Source organism: Gossypium hirsutum, chromosome D11, assembly GCF_007990345.1.
Source record: "Gossypium hirsutum isolate 1008001.06 chromosome D11, Gossypium_hirsutum_v2.1, whole genome shotgun sequence".
Taxonomy (NCBI): domain Eukaryota; kingdom Viridiplantae; phylum Streptophyta; class Magnoliopsida; order Malvales; family Malvaceae; genus Gossypium; species Gossypium hirsutum.
Genome location: NC_053447.1, coordinates 47,721,086 through 47,743,523, shown reverse-complemented (window position 1 = coordinate 47,743,523; position 22,438 = coordinate 47,721,086). Strand labels below are relative to the sequence as shown.

The 22,438-nt window shown below is 33.1% G+C and overlaps 1 long non-coding RNA gene and 1 other non-coding gene across 5 annotated transcripts; one reads left to right on the top strand and one right to left on the bottom strand.

Annotated features, from left to right (window-relative positions):
• Positions 1-1,273: 1,273 nt before the first annotated feature.
• LOC107892144 (uncharacterized) lies at positions 1,274-4,512 on the top strand. 4 transcript variants are annotated; one of them, XR_005920543.1, is made up of 7 exons: positions 1,328-1,541; positions 1,680-1,839; positions 2,118-2,151; positions 2,388-2,804; positions 3,071-3,161; positions 3,632-3,685; positions 4,307-4,512. It is a non-coding gene; the product is annotated as an uncharacterized lncRNA (long non-coding RNA). The 4 variants fall into 4 exon arrangements; XR_005920544.1 differs by having other exon boundaries at positions 1,274-1,541; positions 2,118-2,804; XR_005920542.1 differs by having other exon boundaries at positions 2,118-2,804; positions 3,071-3,175.
• A 5,416-nt stretch (positions 4,513-9,928) lies between these two features.
• Positions 9,929-10,033, bottom strand: LOC121223838 (small nucleolar RNA R71). The gene has a single exon (XR_005921304.1). It is a non-coding gene; the product is annotated as a small nucleolar RNA R71 (small nucleolar RNA).
• Between the last annotated feature and the right edge of the window lie 12,405 nt (positions 10,034-22,438).

The window sequence follows — 22,438 nt, the reverse complement described above, 5'->3', positions numbered from 1 at the left end:
TTAGACATGTTAGGGGTTAAAAGTTAGGGATTCGGGGGTCGGGTTAGGGTTTTGGGTTTAGATTAATTATTTTTTTAATTTATATTTTAAATATGTTCTTATATAATTGTAAAAGAGATAATAATAAATTTGTTTAGGGTTTTTAGTTTAGGGTATATGATTAATTTAAGATTTAAGGCCGATTTAGGAGTTCATATTTTAAGGTTTAGGGAGTATGGATTTAGGGATTATGGATTAGCGATTATGGTTTAAGGGTTGGGATTTAAGGTTTAGGGGTTAGGGGTTTAGGGGTTAGATGTTAGGGTTTAAGAGTTAGAGATTTAAGGTTTAAGGATTTAGGGGTCGGGTTAAGGTTTTGAGTTTAGATTAATTATTTTTAATTTATATTTTAAATATGTTCTTATATAACTGTAAAAAGAGATAATAATAAATCAAATATATTAAAATTATGAATATATAGTTTAAATTATTTAAGAGATATATAATAGATAGACTTTATATGTATTGAATGGTTAATTTAGGGTTTAAGGTTAAGGTTTACTTGAGATTTGTTAAATGATAAAATTTTATACAATTAATTAATGCTTTTATATTTTAAAAAAATTAATCTAAACCATTTGATATATTTAAATATTAGTTTAAATAGAATTAATAAATAAGTTAAAAAAAAGTAATAGATTGATATGAATATTTAGGTATAATTTTTTATTTTGGAGAGGACCAAATTATAAGAAAAAAATACAAAAATAAAAATGAAATAAAAATGATATGGATATATAGGTAATTATTTAATTTGGATAATTCTAACTTAATAATTAATTACAACCATTTTATTATTTGTTTTCTTATTAAAATATACAATATTTATTTTGAGAGTACTTGGTTTTTTTATTTTTATAAAAAATAATTTATAAAAAACAAAATAAAAAATTTTTAGCATAGCAAAACTACATCATTTTGTTCAAAATGAAATAATTTTTTGCGGCGTTTTTATGAAAAACGCCGCAAAAGATAAGTAATAGTGGCGTTTTTTATAAAAAAAACTCCGCAAAAATAAATCAATTTATAAAAAATAAAATAAAAAATTTTCTGCATAGTAAAACGGAAATGAAATAATTTTTGCGGCGTTTATTAAAAAACGCCGCAAAAGGTAATCAATAACGGCGTTTTGACCAAAAACGCAGCAAATATGTGTTAAAATTTTTCAAAATACATGGATTTAATTTTTTAGTGGCATTTATGCTAAAAACGCCACAAAATCCATAATGAATTATACTGACTTGTTTGACCCTATATAACCTCAGCTTGATATTTCAACCAAAATAATTAAATATTAAACCAACAAAAGAAATCCCTAGAAGCCTAAAGAAAAGGGGGGAAAGATGAGGCCGATGCCGATGGAATTCGTGACGGACCCAGACGACCAAGGTTCAGCCATGGAAGTTGACGATGTTGACACACCGGAGATCTTCGGCGAAGGCGTCGTCGCTTCCGACAATTTTGATGACTCCAATATCGACTAAAAAAATAAAGAAGAATCGGTACTCATCTATCCTTTTTTTCCCCTTCTTACTTTCACTTTTTAGGGTCTGAAACTTCTTAAAACTTTGTTCAATTTAGTTGAATCTGAACTGCACTATGGATGCTTAACTGTATGCAAATCCTGTGAATCGTCACAGGTCCTCGGGTTCAACTACATAATACAAATTCCACCTTTGAACTTCATTTTTCCTTCAAAATAAAGCTTCGATTTGATCTCTTTTAGTGAGACAAATGGCTGAAAATCGTATGCATGCTTTACAATATAACAGCTATGGCGGAGGCGCTGCTGCTTTGAAGGTAAAAATCTACTGTTTTGCTTTTCTTTTTCTTTTTTGTACTGTTTATCTTCATAATCTGCTGCTGAAAATCTTATGCATGATTTATTTTGCTTTTCTTTTTCTTTTTTTGTACCGTTTTTCTTCATATAATTTTGTACTATTTTGCTAAGACGGAGAGGTTGATACTTTACAGTGAAGTGTTTAAATTTTTTATATGGACCTGCTTGACATAAACTTGAAAAAATAGTGGGCAGGGACTTGATTTTATAACGCTGTGAATTTTTGTGCTTTTTACAGCATGTTGAAGTTCCGATCCCAACTCCAAATAAAGGTGAAATTTTGCTTAAACTGGATTGTAGACTAGTTTGTAGACTGGTTTGTAGACTCTTTTATAATTTAACCAACAAAATAATAGACTGGTTTGTAGATCTCTTAATTCAAAATGGATAGCCTTTCAATTGCTTCTGTTTTGTTTCTACTTATTGTTTTAAGCTGGAAAGGTTGGTTTTCTTTTTAAAGGAAAGTTGATTCTCCCTTAATTCTTAGATTTCCAGAACTGATTTTCAGGTTTGACAAGGAGCTGAACAAGTAAGTTGCTATTAAAGTTATTGATTTAGAAGAATAGTAAGTGGATACCTTTGTTATATTTTCCTTGATTTCTTCCTCATTAAAGTGCCTTGTAGCAGGTGCTTGCTATGAGCAGCAAAGTATGAATGAATGTGATTATCAACTTTACAAATACATAGTAAAGTTTAAAGTATGAATCGAATTGCTATGAGCAGCAAATTTAGGGATAAAACGTCACACCAAATTGCTATGAGCAGCAAAGAAAATTTTTTTAATTGCAGAAAACCAACTTCCCTTCTTTCCCATACTGCCAGAAAATTTAGGGACCGCACGGCACTTAATTTCTTGTGGTTGATTTCGATAGGTGGTGGACTGGTGAGGAATCTATGAATGTTCTCTTAGAATCCGCAGGTCAAGGTAAAGTCTTCCCTTTCCCGATTCGAAACTTAATTTATTTATTTTTATTTTTATATTTAATCTGTGGTGGACTTGCTTGACTTTGCTTAACTTTGCTTAACTTACATTATTAGATTAGCTATAACCTTTCTATATGTCTATATAGTTATGTATTTTCATGCATTGTTAATGTCTGTACTACCTTCGTTTTTCTTTGCTTCTTAATCAGTTACTTCCTTGCAAATCCTTCTAACTTTTCCAAAAAATAAAATTCTTTGTTTGTGTAGCATGACACTGATGGTTTTGATAAACAAGGAATGAGGCTTCTGCTTGCAACACTTAACAGGATATTTGATTCATTGCAGACAACTTATGAAGGTTTGTTTTTATTGGTGGGTTTATTGTGCAAATTTGGTTACTTTTTTTTTAGTTTTGCTATTTAATTCTCCTCAATGATGGTGTAAATTTCTTGGTAATTTATGCATTTGTTTTATCATTCTGAAAAATCTTTTTGATTGTGGGCATTTTCTCGGTTTCCATGCTGTAAAAATCTGATCTTGAATGTTGGAATATTGATATTTTTTATTAGATTTTTGTGATTATATATATTCTGGTAGATTCCTCAGATTTCAATTCCAATTCGTGAATGATATTGTTGTTAATTTGTTGGTTAGTTGATGTTTGATTGTTCATTACTATATTACTTTTATAATCTTTTTGTTATCCTTTTTCATTGATTCCCCATTCTTTGAATAAAAAATAAAATAAAATAAAGATAGAGAGATGCTTGTTGTCTACCGTTTTGGTGGTTTCTTCAACTGATTCCAAGATGCTGTTTTCCATTGCAGGATTTCAGACTTCAACGATAAAGGCAATATATATATTTGATTTATCTGCACAAGGTAAGCATTTTCTTCCTGTTCTCATGAATTTCCGTCTATGGTCGAGCATTCTCTTCAAGCGTAATGTCCTTACTAGAATGCTTTCCATATTTCCATTGTATCTTACATGCAATCCAAACTTATATCTTTGTGAACGTATATGCAGTTTCCTCTTCTGTCGAAAAATGCATACTTACAAAAGTTGGTTGCAAGTGATAATGAAGAAAAAAATGATGAAATTCATATTTCTGACATTCCCGGAGGCCCAATTGCCTTTGAGATATGTGCCAAATTTAATAAAAAATGAACTTATATCATTTTTCTTTTACTTGTGTGCATTGCATAACAAATCTATGACACTTTTAGTCAAGTGTGAGTGTTGGTTACATGTACGAGTCCAGACAACAGATATGATTGAACTTTGGCTACCTATATTGACTTAAGTGAGTAGATATATCAGTAGTGTACATTTTTTTATTTCACAAACAATCTTAAAAAGTTGAGTTATTATTATTTTTAGATGTATTTTTTAATAATTTACTATAACATTATAAAACAATCTTAAAAAGTTGAACTGATTTACTTATCTTTGCCATGTTTACTATGGTTTGAACAGATTAAGTTACACTTATTTTCATGCAGAGCATGTAGGAGCCAAATTTGCGGTTCAAATTCGAAGTCCTGCTCAAAAGTTTTTCTCTAAGGCTCATTGGTTTGAGTTCATTACAAGATTTCCTTGATTAAGTAAATGTATTATATCTTTTATTACCAAGATTTACTTGATTAAGAAAATGCATTGTATATTATTACCTTGCATATGTATTATGTATTTTAGTTTTCATTCTAAATTTGCATTTTTACTTAAGTGTTCTAGCTTTTGGATTTTAATTGTGTTATTAATTTATTATTTTAAATTCTAAATTTAAATTCATTAATTTTTATATTTATATTTAGTTTTAAAGTTAAAATTTTTGTAGAAAATTTAATTAAAATAATATTTTTTTATTTATCCTTAAAACATAATATAATAGTTATTATAGAAATAAATATTATTTGAAAAAAATTTATTTTTTAAAAGATATATTTTTACCAGCGTTTTCAGAAAAGCGCCGCTAAAGGTCTATTCTATAGCGGCGCTTGTGTGAAAACTGTCGCTAAAGGTCATGGTCTTTAGTGGCGTTTGTGGGACAAGCGCTGCTAAAGGTCTTGCTCTTTAGCGGCGTTTGTGGGAATATAGCCGCTAAAGGTCTTGGTCTTTAGCGGCGTTGTGGGAATAGCGCCGCTAAAGGTCTTGGTCTTTAGCGGCGTTTATTTATAAAAACCCCGCTAAAGTTAGCAGCGCTGTCTGGCGTTTTTAGCGGCGCTTTGAAAAAAAAAACCGCTAAAAGCCTGTTTTGGTGTAGTGCAGGTATACAAAATAATGAACATATTTTATACAAAAAAAAAAGAAGCATTGTAAGAAATTTGTGTACAATAAAAATGAATAAAATTGTTTTAAAAAAATAAATAAAATATGTTAGCAAGGCGTCCTCCTCAATGCAACCCTTAAAAGTTGATATGTTGCCTTCATATGCCTTGGTTCCTACAATACGCATTGTAATAGCCCATTTTCCAGTGGTTTTGAAAATAGTGGTTTAGGGACCACAAATACGACAAGTGAGTTTGTAAATATTATAATATTTACAAGTAAATTATAATATTATATTGGATTTTGGTTTAATAATTTTTGCTAATTGAACGAATAGTAAATTACAAGTAGGTTGTCCCTGAAGTCAAATGGTTTTGAAAATGATGTTTCGGGGCCTCATTTTTGTAAATCGAGCACGTAAATATTTATTATTATATAGATGCATTGAAGTTTGGTCCGAAAATTTTAGTGATTTGTTAGTTAATTAAAGAAAAAAAGACTAAATCGTAAAAAATGTAAAAGTTATTCTCTATTGATGTTTATTAGCTAAATTGCATAATTAATGTTGGTGTAGAGATTTAAATGGAAATTAGACCCTAGTGTAATGTAGGGGGCGGTAATGTTTTGTTTTAAGTGAATTTTCTTAATGTTAAAATAATTTTAATTAGTTATAATGTGTGAAATTAAGTAAAATAAAAACCAATTTTTAATTTTATTCTTCATCTTCCACCGAAATAAGAAAACATGGCATGAGAAGACACTGTTAAAGACTTCCAAGGTTCGATCATTGATATTCTCTTGCATGGTAAGCCATTTTCACCCGTTTCTCATAATTTTTATGTTTTTGAGATCGTTACAACTAGTTCCAGCTAACCTGTATCTCCGTTTTCAAAACTGTTAAAGTTTGTTAAAATTACCATTGATGATTTTTGGATGTTCCTGATATTAAATGAAAGATTTTGAAACTTGGAAATGTTTTAAGACTATTTTGTTAAGTAATTTTGGTTAGTTTTAAGTTTAATGGCTAAATTAAAAAATAATAAACTTGAAATGAAATTCTTGTAGTTTTAAGTTTTAAGTTTAATGGCTAAATGAAAGATTTTGAGACCTGGAAATGTTTCTGGTTGATGGACTAAATTGAATAAAAGATAAAAGTGTAAAATGTTGATAAAAGGTCAAATATGTGAATTTTAGTATTTAAAAGTATTTGAATTGAATAATTGAATTAAATTATTATATAAATCAAGAAACGAATACATCGATAGACAAACGCGAAAAAGGAAAAATTGCCAATTAAACTTTGGAGTTGTTTTTATTGTAGAATCGGTTTAGGTAAGTTCGTATTAAATTTGGTTATATATGAATAGGTATATAAATATGTTTATGTATGTACTTATGATTTACATACTTAACTAAGGTAAGTTTTAAAAATGGAAAAAAAGAACCAATTTGTAAAATATGGCAAAGGTATATATATGAATTGAATTGTAACAATAATGGATTGAAATGTAAAGAACAGAAATGTTATGAGTTGAAATTGAATTATATTATGACATGGTATGTGTTTATCTTGTGAAATATGGGATTATGCCATTAAGATGGAAAGATTACGAAATGTATGTGATTATGGAAAAAGTTGTAAGCATGTATAGGTTATGGTATACAGGATAAGCTCGTGTGAACTTAGTGAATAGTTAGGATACAAATCACATGTCACTAAGGCGTAGTAGGCTTTGTGTCGGTGTATATTTAGTAGGCTTCGTGCTGGTGTTTTTGGTAGTAGGCACTTTGTGCTGGTGTTTTATTTAGTAGGTACTATGTATCAGTGATGGATATTGTATTGATGGCTTGAGGTCTTACAAGTGTTACATATTTTCTAAAGCTTGTATGGGCAGCATCATGTATCGGTTAATGTCCTTATGTTAGCTCATGCGAGCATTACCCTTCCGTGTATTCGAAGTCAATTTACTATTGTTATTCGGGCAAAATAGTTAATTATCAAAATGGAAATGGAATAGAAAGATATGATGATTTATATCTTGATATATGATTATTTACCTGTTATGTTCGGCTATATGAAATTTGATGTTTGTTATCTAATGTTTAAAGGATGTTTGAATGAAACAAAATTGTGTACATGTTTTGATTGAGTGGTTATTGTATATACGTTTGAATTCTTGTGCCAATGAGGGCATATTGGTTAGGCACAAAGGTTGATTGTGAATTGGTATGTTTTGGTTTGTTTAGGCATATTTTGGAGAGGTTTAATTTTGTTAGGAATATTTTGACAATTTTTGTGAATAACAATCTCTTTATTGAATGTCACGGTATAACCGTCATAAAATAAACATGTGTAAATGGAAAAATATATAGGATTTTTCCTATATAGTTCATCACCTTTTTACTTAAAATTGTTGTTAAAACCAAGTAATTGTTTAATAAATTAATGAAATATGTGAAAATATGAAATTAGGACATAGAAACTATTAATTTTAATAAATTGTTTAATAAATTAACGCATAAAATGGCTTATTTTATATTAATTTAAGCATATTATATTTTTAAGCTATGAAGTGGACTATGCATGATTAAATTAAATAATAAAATATAATGTTATATTTTAATAATTCATTTTAAATATTTCATTAATAAAATTGGGTTTAATTAATTAAGTAAATTGATTAATTAAAGTGGTTAAATTAATTCATTTGGTCCTCTAAACTATCTGCTATTTTTGACAGGTTTGAGAGTTTTCTTCTAATTGCAAAACCGTCCAAAGTGAGGACCAAGTCAACCAAATTTTCAACTGCACATGGCTGATTATAAACCAATTTTTAGTTTAATTATACAATGCCCTTGAAGAGTTGAAGAAATTAGAGATTTACCTGAAGATTTGTTGGAGACCGAGTCTTAGTCCTAAGTTGTTGTGGCATTCAAATTGACCAAAAATCAAGGAAAATCAACCACATTTTCTCAATTCATAGCCGACCACTCTTGGAGGAGGTTTCAAAGGATGGACACTCTCATTTTTAGCAAACTAGCTCCCTTGCCTCACCTATAAATAAGAGTTCATTTCTCACCTTTTTCAATCATCCCTCATCCCTCATCCCTCTCATCTCTTATTCTCTCTCTCAACTCTCATATCTCTCACGTCTATCATCATCCTTGCATAAGGATTTTAGCAAATTAGCCTCTTAAAGAGCCCTCGATCGGCCACCTTGGAGAGCCATCAGCAAAGGAGCAACGCAAAGAAGCGAAGGACCCTCATCAGTCAAAGTCTTGGGCGACAGCCACTCTGAATTGGGTTTAATCTTTCTTTTCTTTAATTTAATTTAAAGATGTGTGCTATGAGTTCTTTGTTCTTGTTTACGACAATGGTAGCTTAATTTTATTTAAGCTAGGATGATTATTTTAATTAAATAATATTTATTTGATTAATCTTTAATTTTTGTGCCTCAATCGATCATGTTTTCAATTAAAATCAAGTCTGTATTTCGTTCATACGTAATTGAAATGCACCTGAATTAGCTGAGCGATCCTAACCAAACGACAGCTAATGGATGCATAATTGAAAAGTGCATGCTCAATTTATATCCTAACCCGATTAAATTGTAGGTTACATAACAACCCTAACCAGGCTCTGTGATCTGCATAGTTTTTAGATTTGTGTGATTAAATTGATTTAAACCTAACACGTCCCTATTACCTCACACGAATGCTAAGAAATCCTTAGTAAATAAAGATTAGTAAAATACATATTTACTAAGTAAAGGATTCCGAAAGGACCTAATTTGGTTTCCAAACTCATGAAAGATCGAGTTGCCATGGAATGTTTTTCTGAATATTATTAAGCATGATGATAATAAATTAAGTTTAATTAAAGTAATTGTCCTAGTTTATTTATGTTATAATTGTTGCAAATTGTGTTAAATTTTGCTATAATCTATTTCATTTATATAGTCTGCATATTAGGATAATTTACATTAGGGATCATTGCATCTAGTTTATACCAGTTCTCAACTATATTTTTTTTATTTTTCAAATGGTTAACATAATTTTACAAATTAAGTGACTTAGCACAAATACAATCCCTGTGGAGACGATAAATCGATACTTACTTTTTACTTGATAACGACTGTGTACACTTGCACAAACCCGAGCATTACAAGTTTTTGGCACCGTTGCTGGGGATTGTCAACTGTTGCCATAGTCATTTTTTTCGTGAAATTATTTATTTTCAATTTGATTTATTTCTAACATTACTAACTTATTCTTTTTAATTTTTGTGATTTTTTTCAAGTGTTTATGAGCATAGATTGAATTATCAATTTACTCCCTGTAGACCCTGAAATTGAGCAAACTTTCAGACAAAGAAGACGTGAAAGAATAGCTCAAAAAAAGTCGAGATGGACCTTGGAAGTCAGAATCAAGACTAAGGTAATGAAGCCAATTATCTACGAAATCCTATCCTCATTGCCGATGATAAGGATCGATGCATCAGACAATATGTTGTGCCACTTTTTAGTAAGCTAAATCTAGGAATTAGAAGGCCAGATATTGAGGCAACCCAATTTGAATTGAAACCAGTGATGTTTCAAATGCTACAAACGGTGGTCCAATTTAGTGGTATGCCCACGGAAGACCCACATCTCCACCTTCGATTGTTTATGGAGGTGAGCGATTCATTTAAGATAGCCGATGTGATGAAAGACACACTCAAGTTGAAGTTGTTTCCGTACTCTTTACGAGATCGAGCACGAGCATGACTCAATTCATTGTCACCAAGTTCCATACCTACATAGCAGGAATTAGTAGAGAGATTGTTGGTTAAGTATTTCCCCCTAGCAAAAATGCTAAGTGAGGAACGAGATCACAACTTTCCAACAACTAGATGACGAGTCTTTGTATGAGGCTTTGGAGCGATTCAAGGAGTTACTTCGTAAGTGTCCTCATCATGGGATTCCTCATTATATCCAGTTGGAGACATTCTATAGTGGTCTCAATGCACATACAAGATTGATGGTAGATGCTTCCGCGAATGGTGTAATTTTGTCTAAGTCTTATAATAAGGCTTATGAGATCATCGAGAGGATCGCGAGTAATAACTATCAATAGCCAACAAATCGAACAGCTTAAGGAAGACGAGTAGCCGGAGTTCATGAAGTTGACTCTCTCACTTCGTTATCGGCTCAGGTATCGTCTATTTCCTCTATGTTAAAACAGTTAACCGCTAATAGTACTAATAATTTTGTAGCTCAGCCACCAAGTCTATTTGAAGTAGTTTTCTGTGTGTACTGTGGGGAAGGTCATTCTTTTGAAAATTATCCATCAAATCCCGAGTCCATGTACTATTTGGGGAACCAATATCAAAATAGAAGTGGATAGGGACCCCAGTCCAACTTCTACAATCCTTCATGGTATAATCATCCTAACTTTTCTTGGAGCAACTAAGGAAATGGACCAAACAATAACTTATTATAGCAAAGACCCAACCAATCTCAAGGGTTTAATCAGCAAGCTCCAAAACCACCTCAAGTTGAGGCATCAAATAGTTTGGAGAACTTTTTGAAAGCGTACATGGCAAAGAATGGCGCTTTGATCCAAAATCAAGCAGCAACACTGAAAAATTTGGAAAACCAAATGGGTCAACTAGCTATGGAGCTTCGTAATAGACCACAAGGAACCTTGCCGAGCGATACTGAGAATTTAAGAAATTTGGGTAAAGAACATATCAAGGCAGTGGCATTACGAAGTGGAAAGACTTTGGAACCTCGATTGATTGATGTCGATGATGAGTATATTGAAAAGGAGGAAAGTCAACCAGCTGTTGAAGTTCCTACACCAAAGGAATCAGAATCTGCAAAGTCTGATAAGGTAAACCTTCACCTAGTGAATTCAGATATTTTAACATCTTCTTTGGATGCAGATTTACCTGCTTAGAAAAGTTGTCTGGTTCAACTGAAAGTTCCATCACCTCCATATCTGCAAAGATTGTAACAACACAAGCATAAATAGGAGGTGTAATTCAAGAAGTTTTTGGATGTTCTGAAGTAGTTACACATCAATATTTTGTTGGTGGAGGCTTTAGAAAAATTATCGAATTATGTGAAGCTTATGAAAGATATACTGACCAAGAAAAAACAACTGAGTGAGTATGAGACTGTTTCTTTGACAAAGGAGTTAATGCATTCTTGCAAAAAAACTGCCACCGAAATTGAAAGACCTAGTAAGCTTTACTATACCCTATAACATTGGTGAATCTTATTGTGGTAAAGCTTTGTATGACTTAGGAGCGAGTATCAACTTGATGCCTAAGTCTATTTTCAAGATGTTAGGGATAGGTGAAGTAAGACCTACAACTGTGACGCTTCAGCTAGCGGATAGATCTTTAGCATATCCCGAAGGAAAGATCGAGGATGTTTTGGTAAGAGTTGATAAATTTATTTTTCTTGCTGATTTTATTATTTTAGATTTTAAAGCAAATAAGGAAGTGCCGATCATCCTTGGGAGACCTTTCCTAGCCACGGGAAGAACGTTAATTGATGTGTAGAAAGGTGAACTCGCTATGCGAGTTCAAGATGATCAGGTAACGTTTAACATTCTTAAAGAAATGAAGTTTCTCGATCCGATAGAGGAGTGTTCAGTTATGGAAGAGATAGAAACCTTGGTTTCTTTGGAAAGCAATTTTGAAGAAGATCCATTGGAGAAAGTCTTAGAGTTTGACCCTTTGGAGGATGAAGAAGGTGAAGAACACATGGCTTTGATGAAAGCCAATCTGAGAAATTATATTCAATCCACACGTTTGAACTGGTAGAGTTAGAAGTCAGAGAATTTGTGCAACCCAAGTTGTCAATTGAAGAACCACCTAAACTCGAACTAAAGGTACTTCCTTTCCATTTGAAATACGTGTATTTAGGTGATTGTTCTACTTTGCCTATGATTATTTCAACGGAACTGACAAAAGATCAAGAGGAACAATTGATTGTTGTTTTAAAGAAATTTAATAAAGCAATTGGTTGGACCATAGCTAATATTCGACGTATAAGCCCTTCTTTTTGCATGCATAAATCATTTTAGAAGAAGGTGAAAGAGCTCGAATTGATGGGAAAAAGAGGCTCAATCCTATTATGAAAGAAGTTGTGAGAAAGGAAGTTTGTGGCTAAATGTAGGAATCATCTATCCTATTTCAGATAGTTTGTGGGTAAGTCCGGTGCAGCGTGTGCTGAAGAAAGGTGGAATCACGATTGTTGAAAATGAGCATAACGAGTTAATTCCAACAAGAACTGTTACCAGTTGGAGAATCTGTATTGATTACAGAAAGCTGAACAAAGCCACTCGAAAGGACCATTTTCTGTTGACTTTTATGGATCAGATGTTAGATTGACAGATAGGTAATGAATTCTATTGTTTTTTAGATGGCTATTCGGGATATAACCAAATAGTTATAGCCCCGGAGGACCAACATAAAACAACCTTTACTTGTCTGTATGGTACGTTTGCTTTTAGGCGAATGCTTTTTAGTTTATGCAATGCACCTGCAACTTTTCAACAATGCATGATGGCAATATTTACTGATATGGTTGAAAATTTTGTTGAGGTTTTCATGGATGATTTTTCTATTTTTGGTAACACTTATGATATCTGTTTGAGTAATTTGGCTAAGGTATTGAAGAGATGCGAAGAGACGAATCTTGTCCTTAATTGGGAAAAATGTCATTTTATGGTTAATGAAGGAATTGTCTTAGGTCACAAGATCTCAAAGAAAGGAATTGAAGTTGACAAAGCAAATGTGGACATAATTAAAAGATTACCGGCCCCAATTAATGTGAAAGGAGTCAGAAGTTTCTTAGGCCATGCCAGTTTTTACCGAAGCTTTATCAAGGATTTCTCAAAAATTTCTAAGCCCCTGTGTTTGTTGTTAGAGAAAGATATAGTGTTCAATTTCAACAAAACATGTTTGAAAGCTTTTAAAGATCTAAAGAATCGGTTAATTACAGCCCCAATAATCGTTACACCTGATTGGAACTCACCTTTTGAGTTGATGTGCAATGCAAGTGATTATGCTATTGGAGTTGTGATGGGTCAAAGAAGAAATAAAGTATTCCACCCCATTTACTATGCAAGTAGAACCTTGACGGGATCCCAACTCAATTATAGGGTAACTGAAAAAGAACTATTTGCTATAGTTTTTGCTTTTGACAAATTCTGTTCATATCTTATAGGTACCGAAGTTACAGTATTTATTGACCATGCGACCATTAAATACTTGCTCACGAAGAAAGATGCAAAACCAAGGCTAATTCGTTCGATACTTTTACTCCAAGGATTTGACCTTGAGATCTAAGACAAAAAAGGTGTCGAAAATCAAGTAGTTGATCATCTGTCGAGGTTGGAGCAAGATAAGGTAACCAAGTCTGGTGTGCCTATCAACGAGAATTTTCCAAATGAGCACTTATCTGAGGTAAGTCAAATTCATGAAATACCCTGGTTTGCTGATTTTGCCAATTATCTTGCATGTGGAATAATTCCTCGAGAAATGGCATCCCAACAAAGGAAGAAATTCCTTCATGATAGTCAGTATTATTTTTGGGAGGATCCGTTTTTATTTAAACAATATGCAGATAATATAATCCAAAAGTGTGTAGCTGAAAGTGAGATTGCTGAGATCTTATATCATTGCCATTCATCTCCAAGTGGGGGACACTTTGGTTGTTCACGTACTACAGCAAAAATTTTCCAAGCAGGTTTCTTTTGCCCTACACTATTTAAAGATGCTTACGCTTATGTGAAGAACTGTGATAAGTGCCAAAGAACCAGAAATATATCAAGGAGGGATGAGATGCCCTTGACAAACATTTTGGAGATTGAATTGTTCGATGTATAGGGAATTGATTTCTTAGGCCCATTTTCATCTTCATACGGGAACAAATACATCTTAGTTGTTGTGGACTATGTATCCAAGTGGGTTGAAGCTGAATAATACCCTACAAATGATTCTAAGGTAGTCATGTGATTCCTACATAAGCATGTGTTTACACGATTTGGGACACCAAAAGCTATTATTAGTGATGAAGGTTCTCACTTTGTGAACAAATAGCTTAAGTGGTTGCTTGACAAATATGATGTGAAGCACAAGATTGCTACTGCCTATCACCCCTAGTCTAATGGACAAGTTGAAAGAGTGAACCATGAAATCAAAGGTATCCTTGAAAAGGTAGTACACCCTAACAGAAAAGATTGGTCTCGAAGGCTCAATGATGCATTATGGGCCTATCGAACGGCATTCAAGACTCCGTTAGGAATGACTCATTATTGGTTAATCTTTGTAAAGGCATGTCATTTGCCATTAGAATTGGAGAATATAGCTTACTGGGCTTTGAGGTAGTTAAAATTTGATCTTAAGTAAGCTGGTGAGAGAAGGATGTTACAACTTGATGAGTTGGAAACACTGAGGTTGTTATCCTATGAGAATGCTAAAATGTGTAAAGAAAGATCAAAGAGATGGCATGATAGTCATCTACAACCTTACGAGTTTAAAGAAGGTCAGAAGGTGTTGTTGTTTAATTCAAGGCTAAAGTTATTTCTTGGGAAGCTGAAATCCTGATGGAAAGGACCTTATACCATCCACCTAGTTTATCCTTATGGAGCTATTGAATTGTACAACAATTATGGAGGTACATTTAAAGTTAATGGTCAACATCTCAAACACTACTGGGATGGTAAAATTGAGCGAGTTGAATCTTTGTTCAAATTAACAGGCCCTTCATTTTTCATAAACTCGTCTTGTAAATAAATAAATAATTAGAAATTATTTTTCTTAATTAAGTACATTTAATTAATTCTGTCTAAGGAGATTGAAACTTAAGCAGGACCGCTGTGACCCCTCCAACCTTTCCTGGGAATTAATTTAATGTAATTTGTTAAGAAGAAATCTTCTGATTAGGTTTTAAAATGTTTTTCTAGATTAAATTATTTTGATAAATTTTAAATTTTTATGTTAATAAAGGGGGTCAAATTTTGCCCAAGTACTAATAAGTTTTTTTAGTGAGATACAGTCTGAGTTTGAGGCCCAATATAGCAAAAATGAGGGAAAAATTTAACCCTTGCCGTCACACCCATTACTTGCCGCCCAAGTAATTTTAATTTAGCTAAATTTTTGCTACATGTTACCCTAATTTTTCCCTATATATACCCCTCTCCATTCTACTAAATTTTAATATCCCTCAAAGTAATTTGCTTACACCCTAAAATTCCTTAAAATCTCTTTTTTTGTGCCGCTAGCCTCAAATCTCGAAAGGAATCTCTAGCCATTTTCTTTTCTTTGGCTGAAACTACCTAGTGCCGCCACAAGCATCGGCGATAACAAGAGAATTGCCGAAGCATCGGCGTTGCTGCTGCACGCATCTGTTATTACCGTCACATACTACTATTACTGCCGCATGTTATCGTTGCTGCCGTAACTCCTTTGCCGTCGCAAGGTTTACCGAAGCAAGATCCACCCTCTTTTTCCTATTTCTCTTTTGCCTCTGCAAGACAAAACTTTACCTAATTTTTGGGAAAATAAAATGTCTCGCAAAAGAACTAGATCGTCAAAAACTACTTTTGAAAACTTGATTTTGATCGATGAAGAAGTGAAAGAGCGATTTGATTCAATTTTCAAGCATCAACCTGTGATGCCAGAAAAGGGTTTTAACCTGAAGAGCAATGATGTGATGGTTGTCCCTGTGTCGATTAGAAAGATAATCAATGCTCTGAAGTGGGAACGATTCTGTGATGCTCGTTCACTTCCTGATGATGAACTAGTTCGAGAATTCTATGCTAGTTTGATTACACAAGATGCTACTGAAGTCATCGTTCGAAAGAAAAAGGTATCTCTTACTTCTGAGTCCATCAATGATTTGTTTAATCTACTTGATGTTGAGGAAGATGAGTACTACCCTATGATGAACAATATCAATTGGGATTTTCTTCAACAAGTGCTTGATGTTGTGACAAATCTGGGATCCCAATGGATTATAAGAAAGTATGGAAGCCATTATTGTCGAGGAGAATATTTAAAACCAGTAGCAAAGGTATGATTTTATTTTGTTCACTACGGTTTTATGCCTATCTCACATAGTTCCACCATCTCGATGGAACGAATGCTCTTGTTATATGCAATTTTGACAGAAAAGTCCATTAATGTTGGGAAAATTATCCTCAAGGAAATTCACGATTGTGCTAAAAAAAAGGCAGGAAGTGCTTATTTCCCCTTATTAATCACTTCACTTTACTTAAGGCACCGTGTTAAAACACAAGAAAATCTAAAGGGGCAGTATGTCCAAGGGTGCATCACAAGTCATGATCTTGAAAGATTAGTAGAGAGAGTGCATGAGTTGAACCAAGGCGAGCACGAGGAACCAATTGATCCAAAAACTGAAGAGTCAACAAATAAAACTGAAACTGAAGTTGATTCAGTTACAGACACTGAAGAAGAAGAAGAATCTGATAAGGAACCAAATAGTCCTCAACCAACTGAAGGAAATGAAAACTCTGAACCAAGGGTTGAGCTAGAAGAAGAACCAGTCAAGCTAAGTGTTGAACCAGAATTTACAACTCTATTGCCGACTCCTGCAAGTACTTCAAAGAAATCAGAGTTGTCAATTTTGATGGATATGTGCAAGTTCATGCACAATCAACAACAAACTTACTGGAAACATGCAAAAATTAAGGATGATTCAATTTGAAATACTTTTAAGAATATCTCTAAAACTTTTGTTCCTGAGTTCCCAAATGCTATCTTTGAGACATGGACAGAAGATACTGACGATGCAAGCAGAAATGGAACTAAAGAAGACAAGAGAAATGAGTCAGAAAAATAAAATGGGGGATTTCTTGTCTTGTTATTTATTTAATTGTTTTTTAGGTCTTTAGGAATTTATTTCTTTAGTAATTAGGATTTAATTTTTGCAAAATAAAACAGAGCAAGCATGAATAAATACTTCTTTAGAAAGAAAAATACTAAGTGATGTGGCAATGAGAACGAACAAGTCTAGGATTGGGTTATTAGGAAAGACTTGGTATTTAAGCAGTCTTAATGACTCACCTCTCTTTCTTTACAACCCTACCTGGTGTTCAATTTTCATTCATTACTTTGTTCTTGCAATGAGGACATTGCTTCTTTTTTAAAGGGGGGTAAGGCAATTAAATTGCTCAAATTTTAAAATTTTCAAGTATGTTTCAATCATTTCTTTCATAAGTATATTTTAATAAATGAATGTTTAGAGAAATTCTTTTTAATAAGATGCTTGTATACAAGTATGAATGATGATTTTATCTGAGTGATTGTACGTTATCATGAAAAATGGAATGTTTTTATGATCTTAGTCTTAGGTAATGTTTGCCATAAAAACTTAGTTTCTCTTGAGATCAGACATGCATAAAGGTTTATATCTGTAGAATTGACTTAGTAACTTTCTTAAGGCGAAATCCTAGGTGACATAAAAATAAAAAATGATATAGGCACCATTTTCTTTGGACCGTTTGAGCCTTTTCAAGCCTACCTTATGATATTAGACCCTTCAAACTACAATTTTGAGCTTTAAGGAATGTTTTTGAAATTAACCTACATTATAAGCCAGTACCATCTTTTTAAAATTATCCTAATTTTGTGCACCTATCTTAACTAAAGTTGTTTTGGGAGTCAACATTTGAGGAAATTTTCATAAAGATGTATATGCTCATGCTTATAAAAAAATAAAAAATAAAAACAATCACAAAGACAAAGAAAGAGCGAAGAAAAGTTCGCCTAGTCTTCAAAAAGGAAAAATGTATAAGCTTGAGTTCAAAATCAGTTTGGGGGTGTTCCAAAGGTTCACTTGAAGAAAAAGGTCGAATTTCGAGAAATCCAGGACAAGTTAAAGGTTAAGATTTTTGAAACTGAAATGTCCCATCTTTTAAAAACCCTACCTTTAACCAAGCCCCATTACAACCTTATAAAAGACCTATTGATTTGATGATTATGTCACCTACATTAGTGGAGAGGAAATATTAAGTTTAACATATGAAGATCATAAATAAGCCTTATGATTGTTTGCTTGATTGATGAGAAATTGTGTTGAATGAAGAATATTATCTATGGTTGTGACATACATGCAAACTATGATTCATGTTGGCATATCTTGAAACTTAGAATAAAATTTTCAAAATGTTTGTATATGAGTTACTTGTTAATAAAGAAGATCTATGAGCATGAATTTGTTAATGCACGATTATGAGACGAAGATAGATACTACTTACACTCTTAGCAAAATTTGCCTTAACAAGACCTTGTGTTGTGCATGAACATTACTCGGGACGAGCAATGATTTAAGTTTGGGGGTGTGTAAAAGGAAAAATATATAAGATTTTTCCCATATAGTTCATCACCTTTTTACTTAAAATTGTTGTTAAAACCAAGTACTTGTTTAATAAATTAATGAAATATATGAAAATATGAAATTAGGACATAGAAATTATTAAAATGTGATTTAATGTTTTATTATATAGTTTTCATGCATAAAATGGCTTATTTTATATTAATTTAATCATATTATATTTTAAGCTATGAAGTGGGCCTTGCATGATTAAATTAAATAATAAAATATAATGTTATATTTTAATAATTCATTTTAAATATTTCATTAATAAAATTGGGTTTAATTACTTAAGTAAATTGAATAATTAAAGTGGATAAATTAATTCATTTGGTCCTCTAAACTATCTACTATTTTTGATAGGTCTAAGAGTTTTCTTCTCATTGCAAAACCATCCAAAGTGGGGACCAAGTCAACCCAATTTTCAGCTGCACATGGCTGATTATAAACCAATTTTTGGTTTAATTATACAAGGCCCTTGAAAAGTTGAAGAAATTAGAGATTTACCTGAAGATTTGTTGGAGATTGAGCCTTAGTCCTGAGTTGTTGTGGCATTCAAATTGACCAAAAATCAAAGAAAAAATTAGCCACATTTCCTCAATTCATGGCCGACCACTCTTGGAGGAGGTTTCAAAGGATGGACACTCCCATTTTTAGCAAACTAGCTCCATTGCCTCACCTATAAATAAGAGCTCATTTCTCACCTTTTTCAATCATCCCTCTCATCTCTCATCCTCTCTCTCAACTCTCTTAGCTCTCACACCTATCATCATCCTTGCATAAGGATTTTAGCAAATTAGCCTCTTAAAGATCCCTCAGTCGGCCACCTTGGAGAGCCATTAGCAAAGGAGCAATGCAAAGAAGCGAAGGAGCCTCGTCAGTCAGAGTCTTGGGTGACGGCCACTCTTTATTGGGTTTAATATTTTTTTCTTTAATTTAATTTAAAGATGTTTGCTATGAATCCTTTGTTCTTGTTTACAACAATGATAACTTAATTTTATTTAAGCTAGGATGATTATTTTAATTAAATAATATTTACTTGATTCATGGTTATAATGTTTGTGCCTCAATTGATCATGTTTTCAATTAAAATCAAGTCTATATTTCGTTCATACGTTATTGAAATGCACTTGAATTAGCTGAGCGATCCTAACCAGACGACAACTAATGGACGCATAATTGAAATGTGTATGCTCAATTTAGATCCTAACTCGATTAAATTGTAGGTTGCATAACAACCCTAACCAGGCTCTGTTATCTGTATAGTTTTTAGATTTGTGTGATTAAATTGTTTCAAACCTAACACGTCCCTATTACCTCACATGAATGTTAAGAAACCCTTAGTAAATAAGGCTCGATTATAGCTTAGTTGAATGTAAGATCGTTATTTATGTAGCAGATTTGTGAAGCTCAGAAAGTTGATAAGGAATTGTTAGCAAAATGGGCTCAATGTGATTTGAATTCTGATTCAGAGTTTCCAGTTGATGCTAATGATTATTTAAGATTCAGAGGTCGAATATGTGTATCGAGAAATTTAGAGTTGATTCAGATGATTTTAAATGAAGCTCATAGTAATTGTTAGTCTTTTCATCCGGGAAAAACGAAAATGTATAATGATCTAAAACAAATTTACTGGTGGTCTGGTATAAAACGTGACATCTCAGAGTTCGTTTCTAAATGTTTGATCTATCAGCAAGTTAAAGCTAAGCATCAGGTACCGTCTGGTTTCTTGTAGCCGATTATGATTCCTGGGTGGAAATTAGATAGAGTGACTATGGATTTTGTGTCGGGATTACCCCTATCTCCAACAAAGAAGGATGCGATCTGGGTTATAGTTGACAGATTGATGAAATCAGTTCATTTCATTCCAGTACGAACGGACTATTTGCTTGATAAGTTAGTTGAGTTGTATATTTTCGAGGTTGTGAGATTGCACGAAGTATCTATTTCTATTCTTTCGAGTAGAGATCCGAGGTTTACATCGCGATTTTGGAAGAAACTGCAAGATGCACTAGATACAAAGCTACACTTCAGTACCGCTTTTCACCCACAGACGGATGGACAATCCGAGCGAGTTATTCAGATGCTTGAGGATATGTTACGATGTTGCATTCCTGAGTTTGAAGGTGCGTGGGAAATGTATTTGCCGTTGATTGAATTTGTGTATAATAACAGCTTTCAATCGAGTATTAAAATGACACCTTACGAAGCTTTATACGGTCGCAAATGCCGAACATTTTTGTACTGGACTGAACTTAGTGAAAATAAGATTCATGGGGTCGATTTGATTAAAGAGATTGAACAGAAAGTGAAAGTGATTCATGATAGTCTAAAAGCATCATCAGATCGTTAGAAATCTTACGCAGATTTGAAACAAAAAGATATTGAGTTTCAAATTGGGGATCGAGTGTTTTTGAAAGTATCTCTGTGAAAAAAATACTTAGATTTGGTAGAAAAGACAAGTTAAGTCCGAGATTCATCGGGCCATATGAAATTATTAAGCGAATCGAACTAGTTGCTTATAGATTGTTGTTGCCACCTGAATTAGAAAAGATTCATAATGTATTTCATGTATCGATGCTTCGACGATATCGATTTGATCCCTCACATGTGATTTCCTCGTCTGAGATTGAGATTCAGTGTGATATGACATACGAAGAAGAATCGATCTAAGTTTTAGATCGTAAGGTTAAAGAACTAAAAAATAAGAAAATTTCATTAGTGAAAGTCTTATGGAATCGACACGGGGTTGAAGAAGCTACGTTGGAGCTCGAGCACGCTATGAGAGAGGAATATCTAAACCTATTAGCTGGTAAGACTTTTGGGGACGAAAATCTCTAATGGGGAAAGAGTTGTAACAACCCAGTTTTAGCTAAATCGGAACAGTGGTTTCGCAAAAAAAATCATCGAGTAAGTCATTTCAGTTAGCATCAAAGAAGTTCTGAGATAATTTTAATAGTTCAAAGGCTACTGTGGGTTATTCTAGAAGAGACTGAGACAGAAACCTGCGAGTTCTAAAGTTAGTTCAATAGCTAGTGTTGGAAATGTCAGATCAAATCAACCTGAGTGCAAACATTGCGGTAAACGGCATCCCAACAATTGTAGATTGAATAATAGGGCTTGTTTCAAATGTGGATCATTAGATCATTTCATTTGTGAATGTCTTGAGTTGGCCGAACAAGATACAATGCAGAATACGAGGTCGAGTAACACTGTATCTAGAGGTAGACCACCCAGAAACACGGGTAATGTGAGTGGTAGCCAGAGAGGAACTAAGGACACTACTGTTAGATCTGAAGCCTGCGCACCTGCCAGAGCTTATGCTATTCGCGCTCGCGAAGAAGCTTCGTCTCCAGATATTCTTACTGGTACTTTCACTCTCTATGATACTACTGTGATTGCATTGATAGATCCAGGATCAACTCATTCTTATGTATGTGAGACTTTAGTATCCAGTAAGACTTTGCCTGTAGAGTCTACTAAATTTGTTATTAGAGTATCAAACACCTTAGGCAGATGTGTTTTGGTTAATAAAGTATGCAAGAACTGTTTCTTGATGACTCAAGATTTCTGTTTTCTGGCCGATCTGATGTTATTGCCATTCGACGAATTCGACATAATTCTGGGTATGGATTAGCTAACATTGCATGATGCGATTGTGAACTACAAATGAAAGATGATCGATTTGAGATGTTAGAATAATAAAATTATCTGGATTGAGTCATATGATTTGAATGGTTTACCGGCAGTGATTTCTTTGATGTTAACTCGAAAACATGTGAGAAAGGGTTCAGAAGATTACTTTGCCTATGTACTCGTCTCTAAAGTGATCGAAAAGAAGATTGAGTCAGTACCAGTTCTGTGTGAATACCCAAATGTGTTTCCTGAAGAGTTACCAGGTTTGCCACCGATCAGAGAAGTTGAATTTGGTATTGAGTTAGTGCTGGGAACAACTCCGATATCGATAGCTCC